This window comes from Oryx dammah, unplaced genomic scaffold, assembly GCF_014754425.2.
Source record: "Oryx dammah isolate SB20612 unplaced genomic scaffold, SCBI_Odam_1.1 HiC_scaffold_22, whole genome shotgun sequence".
NCBI lineage: Eukaryota > Metazoa > Chordata > Mammalia > Artiodactyla > Bovidae > Oryx > Oryx dammah.
Genome location: NW_024070206.1, coordinates 41,035,538 through 41,055,362, shown reverse-complemented (window position 1 = coordinate 41,055,362; position 19,825 = coordinate 41,035,538). Strand labels below are relative to the sequence as shown.

Here is a 19,825-nt window from a genome sequence, read left to right as displayed (position 1 = left end):
CCAGCACTCCCACGCCTCCATGTACACCCTGGAGGAACTCACACCTATGCACAAGGAAACACTAGGAGAATGTGTGGGGTAGCACTGATTGTTGTTCAGTCGCTAAGTCGGGTCCAACTCTTCGCGACCCCACAGGCTGCAGCACTCCAGGCTTCCCTGTCCTCACTATTTTGCAGTTTGTTCAGATCCACGTCCACTGAGTCAGTGATGCCATCCAACCATCTCATCCTCTGTCGCCTCCTCTTCCTCTGGTCTTCAATCTCTCTCAGAATTGATTACAATTCCAGAAAACAGGACACCGCCTCACTGTGGACCAACTGAAAAGCTGATAAATAGTGGCTATACACTCCAACAACGGACAACCACCCAGCAATGAAACAGGCGAGGGGCAGGTTCACAGCTTGTTAAGAGTCTCACATCTTGCGTTTACTCATCTTTCAAGCACTCACAGCATGAGACTCTGTGCTGAAGCTGGTCTAGGCATGGGGGACACTTGATTGACCAAATGGATGAAGCCCCTGCTCTCGTGGTGGGAGGACAGAGAAAAGAAAGCACCTCCCAGTAATACAGGCTGTAGGACGGGCTGGGTGGTGCCCTGCAGAGAAGCATGAAGCAAGGAAAAGCAGGTTGGAGGTGGTGCTGTTTTATGCAGTGGCCAGGAAAGGGGGCATCGCATGCTGATGACATTTCTAAAACTGAGTGATGGATGCACACAAGTTCATTTTTATTACCCCTTATGCCTTTATCTGCTTAATATATTTCAAAATAATCTTAATTACATTTAAGACTGATACGAGAAGTAATTAGTAGATGAGTACATATTCTTTTATATTAAATATATTCCATCTTCCTGATCCCAAGCCATCTGTCCTCTCCCCCACTGGCCATACCCTCTGAGCCCTTCCTGCTTTTGGTGGTTTTGTAAAAGTGCAGACACGGCAGGCCACTCACCACCAAGGGACGAAACCTCCCATCCAGGGAAGCTGGTGTCTCTCAAGAAGCAGAGGTTCTCGAGGTTAAAGGCAATGCTCCCAGAATCCAGCCTAAACCTCATAGTGCCTGCTGCTACACAGCCCTGCCAAGAACCTTTACAGATGCCTGACTTCCAATGTTGGACAATAGGCTTCCATTCCAAATTACATGGCTTTTCAGGCTTTAGACTGTTTCAGCCTTATTACCTCTTTTATACATGTGATATGAACATATTTTCCAAAATCCTATGTCTCTTTAGTTTCTTGTACTAAAAAGAAAAAGATCAGAACTTAAGATGGATTGAAAGTATTTACTCAAAGAAGGCTCTCTCCCTCTGGAAATATAAAGCGGCTGAAGTAAACCACTCCCAAATCTTAGCCATGAAAATATTGGAAAAAGATATGGCCACTGCCTCACTGTATAATAGGAGCATCCGGCTAAACAGAAAAAGAACAGACAAAATTGCATGTCAAATTCTATCCGTCTGATAAGGAATTCTCATTTAAACCCCTCTGTCCTTGAATGCTGCCACGTTTCCAGAACAAACACAGGAACTTTCGAGCAACAAGATATTCAGAAGCAACAGCCGGAGTTGGCCTGAGTATTGCCCATGGCCATGCCTACTTATAAAACTGCAACTAAGAAATCTGTCTCCAGACACCCTCTTTAGAGCAAATGATGGTGATACTTGGGGAAGGTCAGATCCTCCCTGGAGGTTAAGAGGAGCTACCTGTGACGTGCAGAACCAACCCATGAGCGTCGTCGTGAGGGTGCAAGAAGCAGGGTGAGCATGATGCTGCACACGCACTGGCACGGAAACTGGGCTGGAAACAGGTGACGTAATGTGTACAAGCTCACCTGGAAACAGGTGACATAATGTGTACAAGAGCAGAAGCCATGCAATGCAGTCAACTTGTTCAGCACCCGAAACCTTCCAGGCCGAGTGCCACAAATCAACCACATTCTCTTTCAATACCCTGAGAAGTCCTGCTAAAAAAGAAAGCCAGCGGCCTTCGGCTGAGTTTTGCAGGTGGCCCAGGCTCCACGATGGAGGAGGAAATGGCAACCCACTCCAGTATTCTTGCCTGGAAAATCCCATGGACAGAGGGGCCTGGCAGGCTACGGTCCATACCGTCAACACAGAGTCCGACACAACTTGAGTGTGTGTGTAACGCAGGTGCCACACGAACTGAGCCTGCCCTGCTTTGCAACTGCCCTATGCTTCTCTCCTCTGTGCCCTCTGCACAGGGAAAAGAGGAGGGCACAGTGGAAAGGCAGACTTCATTCTTGAGAAACACAGGGCTCTGATCAGAAACAAAGAACACTCCCTTCCCAGCAAAGTATCCCGGATGCCCAGGACAGGGCTCGCTCTTTCAGGCTCCCGTCATCTAACACGGCAGCCTCCATTGGACAAGTCAAGAATGTCGAGGTTCCACCTAACTGCCCAGGTGTGCGTGGACATAGCTTTGGCTATAATCCCATTCATGTCTTTTGATTCTTTCTCTTTTTCCAGCTTTTGATTCTAAGACTTCTCTGTCTTACCTTCATTGCACGGATCTGTTCTCCCCCTGAGATCCCCTGGACAACAGTCACTGGTTGTCTCCTTACTGAAAAGCCTAGCAAGTACCTTCCCAGGTGGCTCAGTGGTAGAGACTGCAATGCAAGAGACACAAGAGATGTGGGTTCAATCCCTGGGTCGGGAAGATCCCCTGGAAGAGGAAATGGCAACCCATTCTAGTATTCTTGCCTGGGAAATCCCATGAACAAAGGAACCTGGCAGGTTCCTCTGTCCACGGGGTTGCAAAAGAGTTGGACATGACTGAGCGTGCACACACAGACACACACAAGCAAGTAACTTGCCCCTTTTGAGCTGCTTGCTCAGAGTGGGACACGGAGGGTCCAGACACAAATAAGAATGTCTGGTCCAGACTCACAGTCTTAGAAAATGATCTTATGTTTGCTGTTAGGGAAACAGCAGGGAGTTTGGGAAGGTCATATACACATCGCTATATTTAAAATGGATAACCAACAAGGACTTATTGTATAGCACATGGAGCTCTGTTATGAGGCAGCATGGCTGGGAGCAGGGTTTAAGGGAGAATGGATACATGTATATGTATGACTGAATCCCTTCACTGTTCACCTGAAACTATCACAACATTGTTAGTCCATTACACCTTGATACAAAATAAAATGTTCAAAAAAAAGAATGTCTGGTCCACAAGGAGGACTTTGCCTAGTTGGGGAGAAGGACAAGAGGATAAATGGTGATGAATATTCTGTATGGTGGGAAGGCATCCTGAGGGGCTTTAGGGAGGACCCAAAGAAGGCATCACTGGAAGGGGAAAGGTGTCACAAAGAGGAAAGAGACACCCTGCACAAAGCTGAGGAGGAGACGGAAGAGGTCAGGTACACAGCAGACTCAGACACTCGCACGCAGCTCAGCTTCATGTACCTCCCCACACAGCGCCAGAGTGGATGCCACCTTAGCCCCCTGGCAATATAAATATCTACCTTTTCACTTTCACAGCCATCAGCCAAGCAAGGGAACGGGCCCCATGGCTGGCCCACAGGTTCACAAGAGTGACTTTCAGGGACACCCTTAGAGGACAGGAGACCTGGAGGCTGACAGAGATGGCAGGCACAGGAAGCTCTGGTATGCTCACCACCCTTGCTGTTGGCAGCATGGGGAGAAGCAGCTCCAAAGCATGACCCCCTGCAGTTGTCCTGCGGCCATCAAGCCTCCAAAAACTATTGGCAAAGAAGCACCAGCTGTTGTTCAAGGCGTCCACCAAGGTACAAGACAGGCTGCACCCCTACCATCTCTCAAGGTTTTTCAGATGAGAGGAATACTCACAGGGTACCTGCTACACCTTCTAGAGAAATCCCTTTTATGAGAAATTATACTCGTCTCTCACTGCATGACTCATCAGAAAAGCTAATTTAGACCAGATGAGTCAAATGAAAATATGGCTCTGCCTCCTGGAGTAAAGAGTCCAACAGCAACCAGCTTGCTCAATTCTGACTGGGCACAGGTCCCTGGGGGAACAGTCAAGAAGGTCTCAGGTGGGATCACGCTCCCAGGAGCCATCCACAGACAGCAAGGAGCATCACCCACTGTTCCCACCCTCAGTGCCGACGTGCCCGGATGCAGTTTCCACAAAGCATCTGCTTGCCCAGGCAGGCTGGGAACGAGCTGTGCTTCTTAGGAAATCTAGAAGGTCCCTGCTATCTCAACTGTAATTTACGAAAAGATCAGCCATTCTTGGTTCCAAGCACCATTCATATTAGGACTTCAACTGATATCAGAGGGATTTTGTAATCCAGATGGAATTTAGAAACAAAACCATAAAATTACATATTTCCTTTATTTCCAAGCCTGATAATGCCTAGAAACCTCTATGCTGTGTTTTGCCTACATGAGAATGAATAATTGATTCAAGAACCACATTTCATCTTTTATGAAATTCCCATGAAACATGATACATTAAGCTGATTATTTTTTAAAAAAGAAAAGCTGAAATATGAAAAGCAAACATCTGAACAACTGAGCAAAGAATAACTGAGAAACAGTTTTCTTGTATCTTTGAAATGGATGCTATAGAATTGAAGTACTTAAAATGCATCAACCACTTTTGGAAACATAATGTTGATACAAGCAAAGTTGAGAGAAAAAAACAGGATTTCAGGATTTTCATCCAAAACCCAACTTAATACAGTGTTTTTGTGGATATCCATCCTCACTTGATGGTTCCTATCCTCAGGCCACTGCCAAATCCCTTGCGGTGTGGGATCTCGGCTGGAGCTCTCCCCCTCCCACTGCAGCTCCCTGCACAGGGCACGTGCCGGATGCATGAACATGTGAAGGAGTCAACAGGGGGAGGCAGAGGAAGACGAGCAAAAACCATCTCTGCAGACCTGCCCCAGAGTCCTTGTTCCCAAAGCCTTGTCACTCACCTCAAGTTCATGGGCAAGAAGACCCATGGCACTGCTTATCAACTTCCCTTTTCTTCCTAAAAACTCAGCCCACCATGTCCTCTTCTAACACTGGCATACTGGAAATACTGAACTTTCTTCTGGATCACTTTCTCCTTTACTTGCTCATTTGTGTGCAGCACACAGCCCTGTCATTGTATGGGCTCCACCGACATCTGAAAGGTCCAAAAGAGTAACTGCCACCTGGGTGAGGGGTCCCAGGAGACGACGGCAAGAGAAGATGACACCAGCAGCAGCAGGGATCCCCCAGGGAACTTGGCGGGAATGGGTGGCAGCCACATGGTTGACTGTAGGGCCCAAGAAGAAAAGACAAAGTCACTGTTCTCATGAAGCCCTCCACTGACCATCCCCCAAGATCTCTGCCTCCTGTGAGGTCACTCGGTATTTTATACCAATTTCAGCTCATCCAGATGGCTTTCTATGGAGACTGTTCATAGCTAATTGTATTCGCCTCCTATTGCTACATATAACAAACTACCACAAACTTAGCCTAAACCAACACATATTTATTATCTCACCATTTCCACGGGGCAGGAGTCCAGGCGGAGCTTAACTGGGTCCTCTGTTTAGGGTGTCTCAAAGCTGCAATCAAGGTGACAGCTGGGGTTGTGGTCCCCTCTGAGGCTGGAAAGCCCCTGCCAAGCTTCTGTGGTTGTTGGCAGCATCAGCTTCATCGCGGCTGGAGAACTCAAAGCAACTCGCTTTCTCAAGGTCAGCAGAAGAGTGTGTCCCTCCCCGAACGACCTCCCTTTTAACCAATTTGAACTCAACTGATTTGGGACCGCAGTGCATCTGTAAATCCCCTTCTCCTTTACCACATAATGCAACCTAATCGTGGTTCTGTGATACTCACACATTCATCATAATCGCAGATCTTGTCCACATTCAAGGAGAAAGGATGATACAGGATGTCAACCAGGGGAATGGAATTGTTTGGGCCATATCAGATTCCTCCTTGACCACAGTATGCCTATTGCTTTCCCTACTAAAGTTACGATTACTCTTCCTTCGCACCTTATTCTTGAACTTAACTGCATAACTTATTACAGGACAAATTACAGTACTTATTTGTATTGTTCTCTGTTTCTCCATATTCAGACCCCAAAGTGACTGACTCAGGTAAGGCCGCCACGTCACACTCATTGATGAATGAATGAACCAGCCCATCTTCATTTACTGAGGCCTGCAACCACAGACCAACTAGAGTCATAAACTGACAAAGAATGGTGAAATCTAGAATCAGGGGAGATCAGCCTTTTCTCAGCCCTCCAATTAAGACCTGGAGGAGTTGGGAAAGATAGGAAGAGGATCTGGAAAGATCGGTGTGAGGCAGCAAGGGGCAGAGAGGGAGAGAAACTATTTGGATCAGGGGGACGCTGGTGTGGAGAGACAGCAGGGAAGGCAAGAAGAAAGTCCAGAAAGCGGCCGTGTCTGTGGGCCTCTTTTCATAGCTCCCAACCCACTTCGCCAGTCCTGCCCTGTTTGAGCAATGAGTCCAAACCCACAGTGTTGCTGTGAGCCCTCTGTGCCCCCAATCCTAAGGCTCTGGAGAAAGAACAAGCACCCACTGGCTCCTGTGCTCCTGACCTCACTGTGAACAGATGAACTCCTGGATATAAACTCACTAATAACCCTTCAGACTCTTGCAGATCATTATGAACACTGACCCCGAAATGGCTAAGCGCAGTTTATCTTTTCCATGATTTGGCTGGACTCCATGCCATGTAATCAGATGGGCTTCTTTGAAACTTTCTGAAAAATGACAATACAGGCTCAGCGGTAGCCCGGGAATCCTATGACGACTAATACAGAACACATGAAAGAGGCAGAACCGAATGGCTCTGCATTCATCCCTTCTGCTTCTTCTGTTTTACTTAGAATCACAGAACCTCAGAGCTGGGAGGAATCTACAAGGTCACCCAGTAGCACCTTAAGAATCATGGAATCTCAGAGCTGGGAGGAATTTATGAGGTCACCCAGTAGCACCCTACCTCAATCCTAGTAGCCGTAACAGGTCCTCAATGCCGGGCTCTGTTGGAACATTCCCATGGCAAAGTAGTCTGTTCTGAGGTTGGAAGACTAATGGTCCCACACACCTGTCTGAAATTGGCTCAGTATACATTCTGAAAATGCCTATTTGCCCAGGAGAAGCAAATGCCATGTTTGGTCCTCCGGCTCTCACTCCCACCGCTCAGACTGTTGACAGACATCACTAATCCATCATGGCTCGCTTTACTGCTGATGCTGGATGTGGCTTCTGAATCCTCAACAGAATGCTCCAGAAAGTCACCAATGATCAGTTTACATTGGCAAGAGAAACCAACTTGCCTTCCAACTCTCTTTTAGGAGCTCGTCTTCAGTCAAAAGCCACTTTCTGGTAACTCCTACTCACTGCTCCTAATCTGCCTCTAAAAGCAACGAACAGCTTTGTCCCTTTCTCCACAAACAACCCCTTACTTATCAAACTATCTAAACTTATGCCCTTCTTAAACCCTTGAAGCCTCAAGCTCCATCAGGGACAGGGCTACCTGGGAGAGAAAGGAGTAGGGCTCTAATTCTGGGACAATCAGGTGCCCTTGTGGTGTTTTAGGGAACCCTGGAGCCAAGAAGGCACTGGGGGCAGAGACAAGTGTGTGAGGCGGGGGCCACAGAGCATTGCTCTGCCTGTGGGAACTGCCTCCAGAAATGAGTCAGACCAGCCTAGCACAGGAGTGGTTTTGGTGGAGCCTAGCTTTAAGGAGCTGGAGAAAGAAGACGTAGAGGAAAGGAAGCAAGGGATAATGCGGTTGATATGGCAAGGGTACAAGAAACCACCCAAGTGAAAACCCTCCAGATCGCACTTCATCATTTAGCATGTGACAGCTGTCCCCACATTTTACAGTCTTCTGATCATCCATGATTAGCCACAACCACTCAGAAAATACTGAATAAGACCAAGACAGAGCTCTGTGTCATGACTCTGGGGAATCCCCTTTCACTCATTCATTTTTTCATTTTCTTTCCATCAAATATCTGTTGAAGATCTACATGACACCAAAGAGCAGGCTAGAGCTGGGACCACAAAGTCGATGAGTTCCAGACGCCAAGGAACTCAGAGCATATTTGTTTTGGTGGCAAGTAAATAACTCCCTGAGATCCAAAACCAGTTATAAAGCATACCATTTATCTGCAGAAATCATGACAAATTTCAAATCAAGATATACACTGAATCTGAAAAAGAACACACACACACACAGACATATATAACTGAAATCACTTTGTTGTATACCTGAAATCAACACATTATAAATTAACTATACTTCAATAAAGAAAATAGTTTAAAAAAGAGTAAGACATACAATATATTGATGAACTGAACTAGTAAGCTTTTCAAAGAAAAATTCAATAATTAAGCTTTTTTCTAAGTACCAAAAACAATCAATGTGTGCTATAGTACTTCCAAAACAAGAAGATATGATGAGCTAAGGCTTCAGGTCAGCAAGTCCAGATTCTGCCAAGTTCTTAGTACAAACCAGCAGCTTCCTCAGGAGTCATGAGTTCTCTTCCCTGCAGACATTCTACCATGAGCTCCTAAAATGAGCCTGGCATCAAGGATGGAAATGGACACAAAGGCAGCCAAGTACAGCGCACGGGATTAGCCTGGGGTCTCTGGACCATAGTCTATGCTCAACAAATATTTATTATCAGTGAGCTAAGTGTGAAGACCAGGGTAAGCAGAGAGCACTAACATATGAGAGGCGCAAGGGAAGGTCTCCTGCAGAACACTGTATCTGAGCCTCATCCTGAGAATGAGCAGGTAGCAAAGGGTAAGATGTGAATCAGCTGAGGAGGGGTGATGCTGAAGCCAGGGAGAGGGTTGAACAGGGACATCAAGGCAGGACCAAAGTGGGAGCTACCTATAGGGAAGGGCCAGGCCTTCATCTGAGGAGAACCAAGGAGACCAGTTGGGCACTGCAGAAGGTCGATCAGGCAACAGGGGGCAAAATGGACTACAGGAGACAGGGCTGAAAACAGAGAGGCTAGTTATGGGGTTGGGAGAGCAGATCCAGAAGGAAAAAATGATGGTCTGATCTCAGAAACTAACACCAGGAATGAAAAGAGATGCAAAGACTTGCAAGGGGGTGAAGAGTGTGGGTTAAGTTGCTCAGTCATGTTCCAACTCTTTGTGACCCCATGGACTGTAGCCCGCCAGGCTCCTCTGTCCATGAGATTCTCCAGGCAAGAACACTGGAGTGGGTTGCCTTTTCCTTCATCAAGGAATCTTCCTGACTCAGGGATCGAACCCGAGTCTCCTGCACTGCAGGCAGATTCTTTACCATTTAAGCCACCAGGGAAGCCCAAATTTGGTAGCTGATGATGACAGAGAGGGGTTGTGAGTGAGAGGTCTGGGAAGCTCCCAGGTAGTACCGGAATATGATGGGTAACTGTGCTCTTCATCCATACTCTGAACAGAGCCATGGGAGAGCTGGCTTAGGGGCATGAAGCTGTTGGGCTGGGGTTTGGACGTGGCACATGTGGGACACCCAGGACACTGCTGGCTTTGCAGGTCTGAGGCTCTGCAGAGGGACCTGGCTGGAGACCTTGGGAATCTCAATGGCAAGGGAAGTTAGTGTCAGGAGAGAGTGGTGTCCTGTAGGGTACTGGCTCAATCTACCAAGAGCCCCCAAAACTCTAAAAGGCAAGAATCTACGAACACAGAAACGGACATTTCCCCAGTAAATCCCAGCCAGGAAAATAACGTTAATCCATGTTTGAAGCTAGCTTTAAAATTTGCTTAAGACATTCTGTTTTATCATAAACCTGGATTTGTAAGTAGAGGCCCTATAAGGACTATGTAAAAGATAAGGTTATAGCCAAGGAAATAACAATTGTGATTCAAAGTATACTCTGTCAGCAGTTCCTCTGGAAAACTCCACTGAAAGGAGGGAAGGACGCAGTGAGGAGACACATCTTTGGTATAAATAAAGTGGGAAAATTCCTGACGAACACAGAGCAACAAGATTTAGTTGCGGAAAATTCCACACATAGGAAAGGCCAAATAACTCTGTTTTACTTTCTTCCTTCTCATCTCAGATAAAAGAAGAAGATGGGGGCTGCTAATGGAGATGGAAATTCTGGAGAAATCTCTTTGGCTGAGACCGTAAGGGATTGAAGTGATCGGAGGCATGACTGCACAAAATACCAAGAGTTTCTTTATTAGGGAGAGAATGGTTTTTCTTTCTTTCTTTCTTTTTGGTCTATAAACTGGCCTGAATTTCCAGAGGGCTTGTATTCTATATAAAATGCAAAATGAGTGAAGTCTCTCAGTCATGTCCAACTCTTTGCAACCCCATGGACTGTAGCCTGCTAGGCTCCTCTGTCCATGGGATTCTCCAGGCAAGAATGCTGGAGTGAGTCACCATTTCCTTCTTCAGGGGATCTTCCCGACTCAGGGATTGAACCTGGGGCAGGCATACTCTTTACTGTCTAAGCCACCAGGTAAGCCCATGTAAAATGCAAGGTGAATTATAAATAAGCATCTTATCAGTCTAGGAATGAATTATGATAATATTAAGTTAAACCATTCAGCTATGCCATGTCTCTGGTAAAAATGGTCACAGATCAGCAGCTTCATGATTTAACCTAACGATGCTCCAGGTTTGGGATAATGTTGGCCAGGTAGACCTAGTCGTGCATTGCTTTATAAAGACTATCTTATCGAGTGCTTCTGTTACTACTTAATTCTTGCTACAGTCAACAGAATTAATCACTGGTTTCTACTTCAGAAAAATTAAAACTTGAAAGAAAAGCTTTATCCACTCTAAGGTAAAGTTAACCAAGAGACAAGCACTGTCTAACTATAAGGAAAAAAATACCTTGTAAGAGGGCGAAGGGGAAAACCAAGATGGTGTTTAAAGTTGGAAGTGCCCACTTAGAACTGGATTTTGAAGGTAAACATCCTGCTTGCTGCCCAAGGTGGTGAAGGGCTCAGGTCATGCGAGCTGCCTGTCTTACCTGCGGTCCATCCCAGGACCTGCCTCTCTCACCTGAGAACCCAGAGGAAAAGCACAGGGCCCTGTGTCCCCTCGAAGGTCAGGACCTGGCCCTGGCCTTCCCTCACCCCCTCACACACTCGACCCACCACGTTCCTGCATGCAGCACTGCAGACTAAGGGTCTGGCCAGACACAGAGCACAAGCGATGATGATTCTGATGAGCTCACACTTCCAGGAAAATGGCAGCACAGTGAGAAGCCTCCAAGCCCCCTTCCTTGCAATCGACCCAAATAACCAATGAGAAACACAAGTGGAGAAGAGGTTCCATGAGCCCCGAGACTCAGGGTAGCCCACCACGCACTACGGCCCCTGAAGACGCCATCTAAATACACCAGAGACTGCGGCAGGCCTGTGGGGAGTGGCGATTCCAGCAACCAGCTCCTTCTCCTGGGACAAAGTCATGGAGAAAAGCTGTACAAGTCCACAATATCGCATGATCGCATGGGCCACGGGAATGACCCAAAGGGCCTCAGCATGAATCCAGTTTTGACCCCTCTGCCTGGACAGGCTAGAAGAGGAAAGATATAAGTGCAGCTCTTGATATTCTCTGACCCAGTTTTTCTTTTTAAGAGGGATACTGGAGGCCTGACAGAGGGTGGGGATGGAGAGGGTGGCAAGAGACGCCACAGAAGGGACACTCAGAGCACTCAAGGGCTACCCTTCTGTCACCACAAACCAATAGCAGCAGCAAGAGTGACTCAGCCTCCCTCCCCCAAGGAGGGCAGGCTGTGGCTTTCCTGTCCTGACCAAAGCCCAAGGCAGGTCTGTGACTTGTTCAACCCAGAGGCCACGTCCCCAAAGCATGCCAAGCATATGAACAGAAATGTCAGGCCAAGGTGAGATACACCAGGGCACCAAGACACCAAAAGCAGGGGTTTCAAAAACCACAGCAGGGAAGCAAATGAGGACAAACAAACAAAATGTGGAGGCCATATCCCACAGCTATGCGTGGCCCGGCTTCTCCAGCCATGCCCAGCCCACATACCACAGCTGGTGAGCATCCAGAACTGAGAGATCAAGTCTCCAGCAGGCATGATGCTCATCTAAGTCTCAAAGGGAGAGTTTCCAACGTGCAAAGGCGAAAGAGGAGGAAGCTAACACTCCCTCAGGGAAGAGGTACCTCACTCAGGAGCCAGTCTTGCCAAGCAGTTGCCACAACTGAGGAATCCAGGCCCTAAGACACAGTGTTCCCCGATTGAAGCAAAACACCTCCAAGAAGGGCAAGACAGATCTTTCTTAGATGACACTCCCAAGCCAAGTTTACAAAATAAACAGGGAAAAGATCCAAGAGAATCCTCTCATCCTTTCATGTGGTCAATACCAGACCCAATTCAAAAATGAATAAACAAGAAAAGATAAATACAAAAACACCTGGGGAGATACGCAGAAAGCTCTGTAACAAATGAGAAGGAAACAGACATGGCACACAAGAGTTAGATGGAGAAAATATTCTTGCGAAGGATTTGTCCCTGGCCTTGAAAGAGCATGTAGGCAATAGTTCTGAATTTTTAAATAAAGATATCAATTCTTCCTAAATTTATGGACAAATTTCATACAATGACAACCAAAAACTACAAACTACTTTATAAAAATGACTAGGTCTGTAGGAGTAAGTGTGCCCTAATCATCAGGAATGACACTTCTGCACAATCACGGGCTCCCCAGGTGGCGCTAGTGGTAAAGAACCCACCTGCCAACACAAGAGACGCAGTTTTGATCCCAGGGTTGGGAAGATTCCCCTGGAGGAGGGCATGGCAACCCGCTCCAATATTCTTCCCTAAAGAATCCCATGGACAGAGGAGCCTGGCAGGCTACAGTTCATAGGGTCGCAAAGAGTTGGACACGACTGAAGGGACTTAGTATGAACGCATGCAATCACCAGGAATGACAAAGATTACAAAGAATGCTCACCTCCAGCCGGGGGTAAACGAGAAGAAGTGGAGACCACGGAAGCATAAATTCACACATCCACTCCGGAGGCAATTATCCAACCAAAAACAAGATGGAAATGTACATCCTCTGAACCCAACAATTCTATCCCCAGGACTTTCGCCCTAGGTACTACCCAATAACTCCCAGAGACTCTTTTGCAAGGACAGTGTATCAGTCACTTGAAATGCTGTGACAAATACCACAGGCTCCGGGCTTTGAGCAACAGATATTTACTTCTCACAGTCTGGAGATGAACATCCAAGCTCAGAGTGTCTGCAGAGTTGGTTTCTCTTGAGGCCTCTCTCCTTGACTCTCTTCTCCCTCTGTCTTCACATCATTTCCCGCCAACAGGTCTATGATTTAATCTCTTCTTCTTCTAAGGACAGAAGTCATATTGGATCAGGGCCCAGTGATCTCATTTTAACTTAACCCCCTGTCTTCACACACAGTCACATTCTGAGGTATTGAGGGGTATGACTTCAACATGAATTTGAGAGGTACATCATTCAGCCCATAACAGACGGTTACTGCATTGACAACATTACTACTGATAACAACTGTCATACCTACAATTCACGCCTTTATTTAGATCTTTCTATGAGCTCTTTAGGATTCCCTGGTGGCTCAGTGGTAAAGAATCCACCTGCCAGTGCAGGAGACATGAGTTCGATCCCTGGGTAGGGAATACCCCCTGGAGTAAGAAATGGTGACCCACTCCAGTATTCTTCCCTGGGAAATCCTATGGACAGAAGAGCCTGGGGATCCAGGGGGGATCCAAAAGAGTCAGATACAACTTAGTGATTAAACAACAACAATGAGCTCTTTAAGCTTCACACCATTCCTATAAAGAAGGTATTATCTCTTTAGGTGAGGGAGAAGCACTTTAAAGAAGTTAAAGATTAGTGCCAAGGACTAGGAGATGTCTGGAGAAGGAAATGGCAACCCACTCCGGTATTTTTGCCTGGAGAATTCCACAGACAGAGGAGCCTGATGGGCTACAATCCATGGGGTTGCAGAGACACAACTGAGTGACTAAGCACACTAGGAGATATCACAAAGCCAGCCACCAAGGTCCACTGTTCCCTTCCTGGGGTCATGGCTGACAACATATGGACAGGACACTTTGTTTTCGTAAAAGGCACGTACAACACAAGCATGTACATGGGTGAGGTAGAAAACAGTCTTTGTTTTATGGGACTATGGGTGATTTTTTACATTTTTCCTTTTTATGCTGTTTTCTTTTCAGACAATTGTGTCTTCACAAACTACGCAATAAAAACAATTAAAAACTCTATTTCTGTTTTTTTTTTAATCTACATATCAGTGTTTACCAGGTTTTCTTGTCAGCTGTGCCATCTCAGGCCACCTTTTTCCACTGACCTTGACGCTCTGACACGCTCATCTCTGCAGGGTCAATTTGGCCCCTTGGGCTGCTAACTTGTGATGGCCAACATGACTTCCTACCGGGAACAGCCCCATCACACTGACTGAATAAGAGGAGAAACATCAAATGAAGGAGGATTCTGTCCATGACCCTGGTTTCAACTCCCCTCTCTGCAGGGGGCTGTGACAAACAACTACCACGAACAACTACTACCCTTGTTGGGTCATCCACACAACTAGCCATGTGGCTGCCATGATTAATCCCCGGCGTCGACTCAGCAAGAAGTAAGAAAGAGTAAGTTTCCTCCCAGATACTTGGGTGCACCTCAGGACTAGGGTAAGGGGCGGAAGAGAGTCGGGCCGGGCTGGAGGGCAGAAAATAAGGCAGCCAAGGAATGGACTTTGGCTCAGGAAGTAAGCAGCTCCCGCCTTCCGTTCTCATCTCTCCCCCTGGTGCCAGTTTGGGCCCCTCTCTCCCCTCCCTCATCTAGTTTGAACCCAACCTCCACTCTCCTCCTTGGCTTTGAAATGTCAAAAGTAAACATTTAAGTTTTCCTGGGATGGAGAATGTTGGTTTCATCATCATTTGGTTACCATTTGATCATTTTGTACTACTGCCTGGTTCCTGGTGATATAGATCCCGACCAAAGCTATCTGACCACAAGTCCTGATCCTCATTAAGAGATCCCCTAATACACAAGGCATTTCCCCCCATTAGTTAAGTGATATCTGGCAAGGCACTGAAATTATCTGGTTCAGTTTTTCCAAAGACACCAGAAATCTGGATTTTTTTTAAAAAATGTCAAATCTCTCAATTTTTAAATGTCAATAACCATTAAAACACTTAAAGAAATGTAGCTGATTCACTGTGTTGTACAGCAGAAACTAACACAACATTGTAAAGCAATTATACTTTAATTTCTTTCTTTTTTAATTTAGAAGCAAACACAGTATCTGCAGTTTTCTCCTAAAATGCAAAGCCTGAGCTAAAGGAGTTCTAAGATTTTAACCAGCTCTGATAAAGACTAGATATTTTAGTCATTAAGAATTTAGAATTAGAATATTTTAGAATTAATGGGTATTTTGCTTTAGGCAAAATGATCAAATTTCTCCAGTTAAAACTAGCCTTCAAGAGGCAGCTTCTTTTGAGGGACAGCCAGAAAAGGAAGCTCGTCTTATTGATCCTACATATCTCTTTCCTCACCAAAGCAGATCACCTCTATGCAATTTCTAGATGTGTAAGTGAAGTTGCTTAGTCGTGTCTGACTCTTTGCAACCCCAGGGACTGTAGCCTACCAGGCTTCTCTGTCCATGGGATTTTCCAGGCAAGAGTACTGGAGTGAGTTGTCGTTTCCTTCTCCAGGGGATCTTCCCGACCCAGGGATCAAACCCAGATCTCCCACATTGCAGGCAGACACTTTACCCTCTGAGCCACCAGGGAAGAATATAACATACAAAGCGGGTCACAGGCAGCACCTCCAGGGAGCTTCTCCAGGACCTGGCTTGGTTTTATCAGCACATCCCAGGGCCTATCATGGCCTATTGTGAATGTTCAGCATGTTCATGGAAAGTTTAAGTTCCCATGAATGTAGCTCTCAAGGTCTTACTTCAATAATTGTGAGATTCAAAATTTCTTAGTAGTAGATATATATTAAATACGGGCAATCTCTCTCTCTCTCTCTTTCTCTTTCTCTCTCTCTCTCTCACACACACACACACACCCTAAAGATCACTAGGTATAACCATTCAAGAATAGTAAGTCAGATAAATATTATTTCTGCATGTTGTGCCTTTAAGACCTCTTCCCAGCAGGTGGCTCACATTTATGGAGAGTACGAGGCTACACCGTAACTTAAAACCTGTCTTTACCTCTCAGCAGATATACCCTCAACACAAGGCAACAGATACTTGGGCCTTAAAAAAAAAAAAGCTGACAGAGGACTGAGTGCAAAAACAAAGCTAAATTAAAAGAGTCCTACACGCAGATGTGAAAAGGACTGGGTTCTCCAAACGCTCCTGTTTCCTTTGGATCTGGAGGCCTTATACACAGTCACACAGACCAGGGCTCCTGAGGAAATTTCATGAAGGGGCACGTTCCCCCACAGCACCGGGTCAACTGGTCCACTATATGGCTTGTGAGCATTTCCAAATGATGTCTGGGCTCAGTTTGGAGGCTCTGGTTAGAGGTCAGTCAGTCCCCTTCTCCAGCAGCTCAAGTGCACACCCCCAACCGCCTGCCACTGCCACTCCACGCCCTGACACTTCTGTCCTCGTGGCCCCTGAACCCCAGGGCCCACCGACACAATGCAAACCCTAATCCTGCTCACCCCGCCTTCTGGGGACACCACAGTAGAGGTGCCGGCCCTCGCCCTCTGCCGTGCTTCTCCCGAGGGGCCCAAGGCAGCATTTGTTCTCCCCAGGGGATGGTGAGTGACCAAACTGGAAACCTCTTCCCAGTTTTTCTCTCTTGATGTGCATCTGGCTTCATCATCCTTAAAATGAGGTTGGACAAAGAGGCGATTCAAAGGCTGTCCTTGCTTGCGAATGTCTGGTGGCTGCTGGCAGTCGATCACAACCTAGAAAAGCCCACGTCTTCAAGGTCAGGAAGGGGTGACTCAACACGTGGGCTGGGGAAAATGATAGCTTCCATGTATCGCACAAAAGTCACAGCCTAAGAAATCTGTCCTTTACATTCCTCAGAAGCACACTTTCTTGGCACGGCTTTCAGTCAGATACGTCCAGACACGCTAACGTGTGCAACCAGTGCCCTGCTTACCCCAAGTTCTCTGAGACTCAGTGGAAGTGGGGCAGGTGTGCAAAGGCCCCTCGGCTGCATGGAAAGCAGGACATCTTGTAGTAACCTGAATGGGAGGGGGTGCTCACTCGTTTCCCAGGTAACAGATGGTGGCTGTCTGGCCTCCAATAAACAGACACCGCTGGAAAATCAAAATCAGAAGGCAAGATCTCAGTGGTGGCAATGGAGACATGGGGTCTCCTCACAGATTAGGCGGTGCTGTTATGTGAAGGTCCTACCTCAGTGGCATTTCCTGCAGGGACAGAGAAGTAGCAGGTGGTTGGCAGGGCTCTCCCCTGGCTGTGCCTGGGAGTTCTGATTCTCAAGCATTGGGTGATGGCTTTTGGTGTCTTTCCAGTGCAGATGAAGATACTATAGATTAACAAGCCACCACAAGCTTAATGATAAGTGTACACTGGGTTGAGAGCCCAGCTGAAGTATTCCAGGTCAACACCATCTTTGATTACCTGCAAGTACCATGGACACAATTCACCATTTGGGACCTTGCACAGTCACTGAGCTTACACGGCCCCTGTATCATGATGCCTTTGTTGACAGACAGATGCCTCTCTATCTCCAACCAGGCTACCACTGGACTGCTTCCTCAGCTGGTCTGAGTTTTTCCTTCCTCATCCCCTCTTTGTGGCAGACACGAGCAACCTGCAGACACAAAGCCAATCCCTTCTCTCTTGCTGCCTGACTCCCCTTAGAGTCCAGAAAGCCAAGCACCCACTGTGCCAGCCTCTCTTACAGCTATAGGTGGTCATGCAACCCAGTTCTAATCCATGGGAGGTCTGTGGGTGGGCTCCTGACAAGAATTTTACCTTCCTGATAAGAGAGGGCTGATCATAGCAGGCAGAGCCACCCCACTCCCTCCAGCCTTGGAGGCAGATGAACAAAGATGCTTATACTGATGATGGCTCTATAAAAATGCATATATACACTCCTAGTTAAGGGTCAAAGCATAAAGATGTAGATGGTTATTAGTTCTATAGCAGTATGTGGAGGTCTGTGTATTCATGCCAGCATCCTCTGGGGAAGACTTTCTTTTTAAGTGAAAATGATGTATACTTTAAACATAACAACAACAACAAAAAACCACTGTCAATTTGGACCCGGTATTCAGAATTAGGCAATTTTAGGTATACTTCTTTCCATGTGGTTCGACTTATGAGCATCCACGGTATAAGTAACCTGGAAAATAACCCAGAGGAAATGCTCCTTATTTCTGTACCATGCCCTCTTCCAGGTGCTGGGCCAGTGGAGATGGAAATACGAGGATGAGCATCAAGGCCTTTACACATCTTTTCAGACACAGAAGGACTGCTGCATTTGCAGGACAAAGTCTATGCTTAATTTGTCTACACATACCATAAAAGCTTCCATATAAATGATTTAGTGACATTGAGACCCGAAATCATAAAATCCATCCATAAAGCGTTTGTACCAACAGCTTGTAGTGAGACTCTTCACACATCCAGGAAAAGATAGAAGGTGGACAGGAGGTGCCTCACCAGCCTCACATGGAACAGAGAAACTGAGGCTGAGGAATCCTCTCTCACACACACACCTGGCATTTATCAAAATGAACAGAAATAATTAACACTGATATGACAATACATGCTTAACATTTTTTTAATGACAATATGTCATTAAAATTTTTTTTAATGAGTGCTCAGTTTTCCCTTTTTGCTTCTGCCCTTGTTGCAGTGGTTCTCCAGAAACAGAGAAAACGGGGAAGGATCCAGAGAGTTCCAGGTGCTGGGTCACAAGTCAGTACATAAGAAACCTGCTCAGGGTTAAAACACAATAGAAAACTGCAGGAGACTGCTTCACTGTGCGCATCTCATTCAACTCTAACCAAGGACATTTGCTATTAAATCACATTTTGTGTATTTTGCCTTCATCCAAGGAAAAGAAAAGAAGGTCTTTTTCTTCCTTATATGAACACAGAATTGTGGAGTTACAGGCATAGGTACAGAAGGGGGAACAGGACCCCAATCAGCCTTGATGTGCCCCAGTACCTGGATATGGCCCGTGGTCAACTTCACGCTAGAAGAAGTGAATTTTTTAGGCAAGTGCTCAAACTCTTTGAGTCAGATTTTTCAATTGCAAAATGGAGACAATACTGAACTACATTAAATTTTTTCTCTGCTAAGTTAATACTGTTGATAATAGCTATGTCACATGATCCTACCTAATAATGCCTGCCCTGCCTATTCACAGACCTTATGGAAGCAAAGAAAATCATTTACATGAAGGTACACAAAGATACTTTAACTCTGAAAAGAGTATTTACTTTATGAACTGGAAGAGTAATTAGTGCTTCAAACACCACACATGCACCACTTTGTAAAAAAAACGAGATTACAGAGGTAGTTTTCAGCATCCTCCTTTAAAATGCAGATTCTGGGCCCACCCCAGACCTGATGAGGAATGTGTGCTTCTTACAGGTACTCCCAGTGATAACCCAAGTTGCAGACAGTATTTTTCCCAGGTAATAATTGGCCTTGTTGGTTTTAGGGGGCTTTGTGCTGCAATGCAGGCCTTTTATAAGACATGGTATGTCCCTTTCCTCACTAAGTAAAAGAGAATATAAAGAACCTAGTGTGCAGAATGCTCTCTTTTCTCAATGATTAGGAAGAGACTTCACGTAAAGTCAGTAAAATGAACTCGGTCTCTAAGTTACGAGAACTGATAAAAGCTGATGAAGG

At 46.2% G+C, this 19,825-nt stretch overlaps 1 protein-coding gene across 2 annotated transcripts in view; it reads right to left on the bottom strand.

The window, feature by feature from the left end:
- The window catches only part of FHOD3 (formin homology 2 domain containing 3), a 527,184-nt gene that overhangs the window by 266,650 nt on the left and 240,709 nt on the right, over positions 1 to 19,825 (bottom strand). The window lies entirely within an intron of this gene.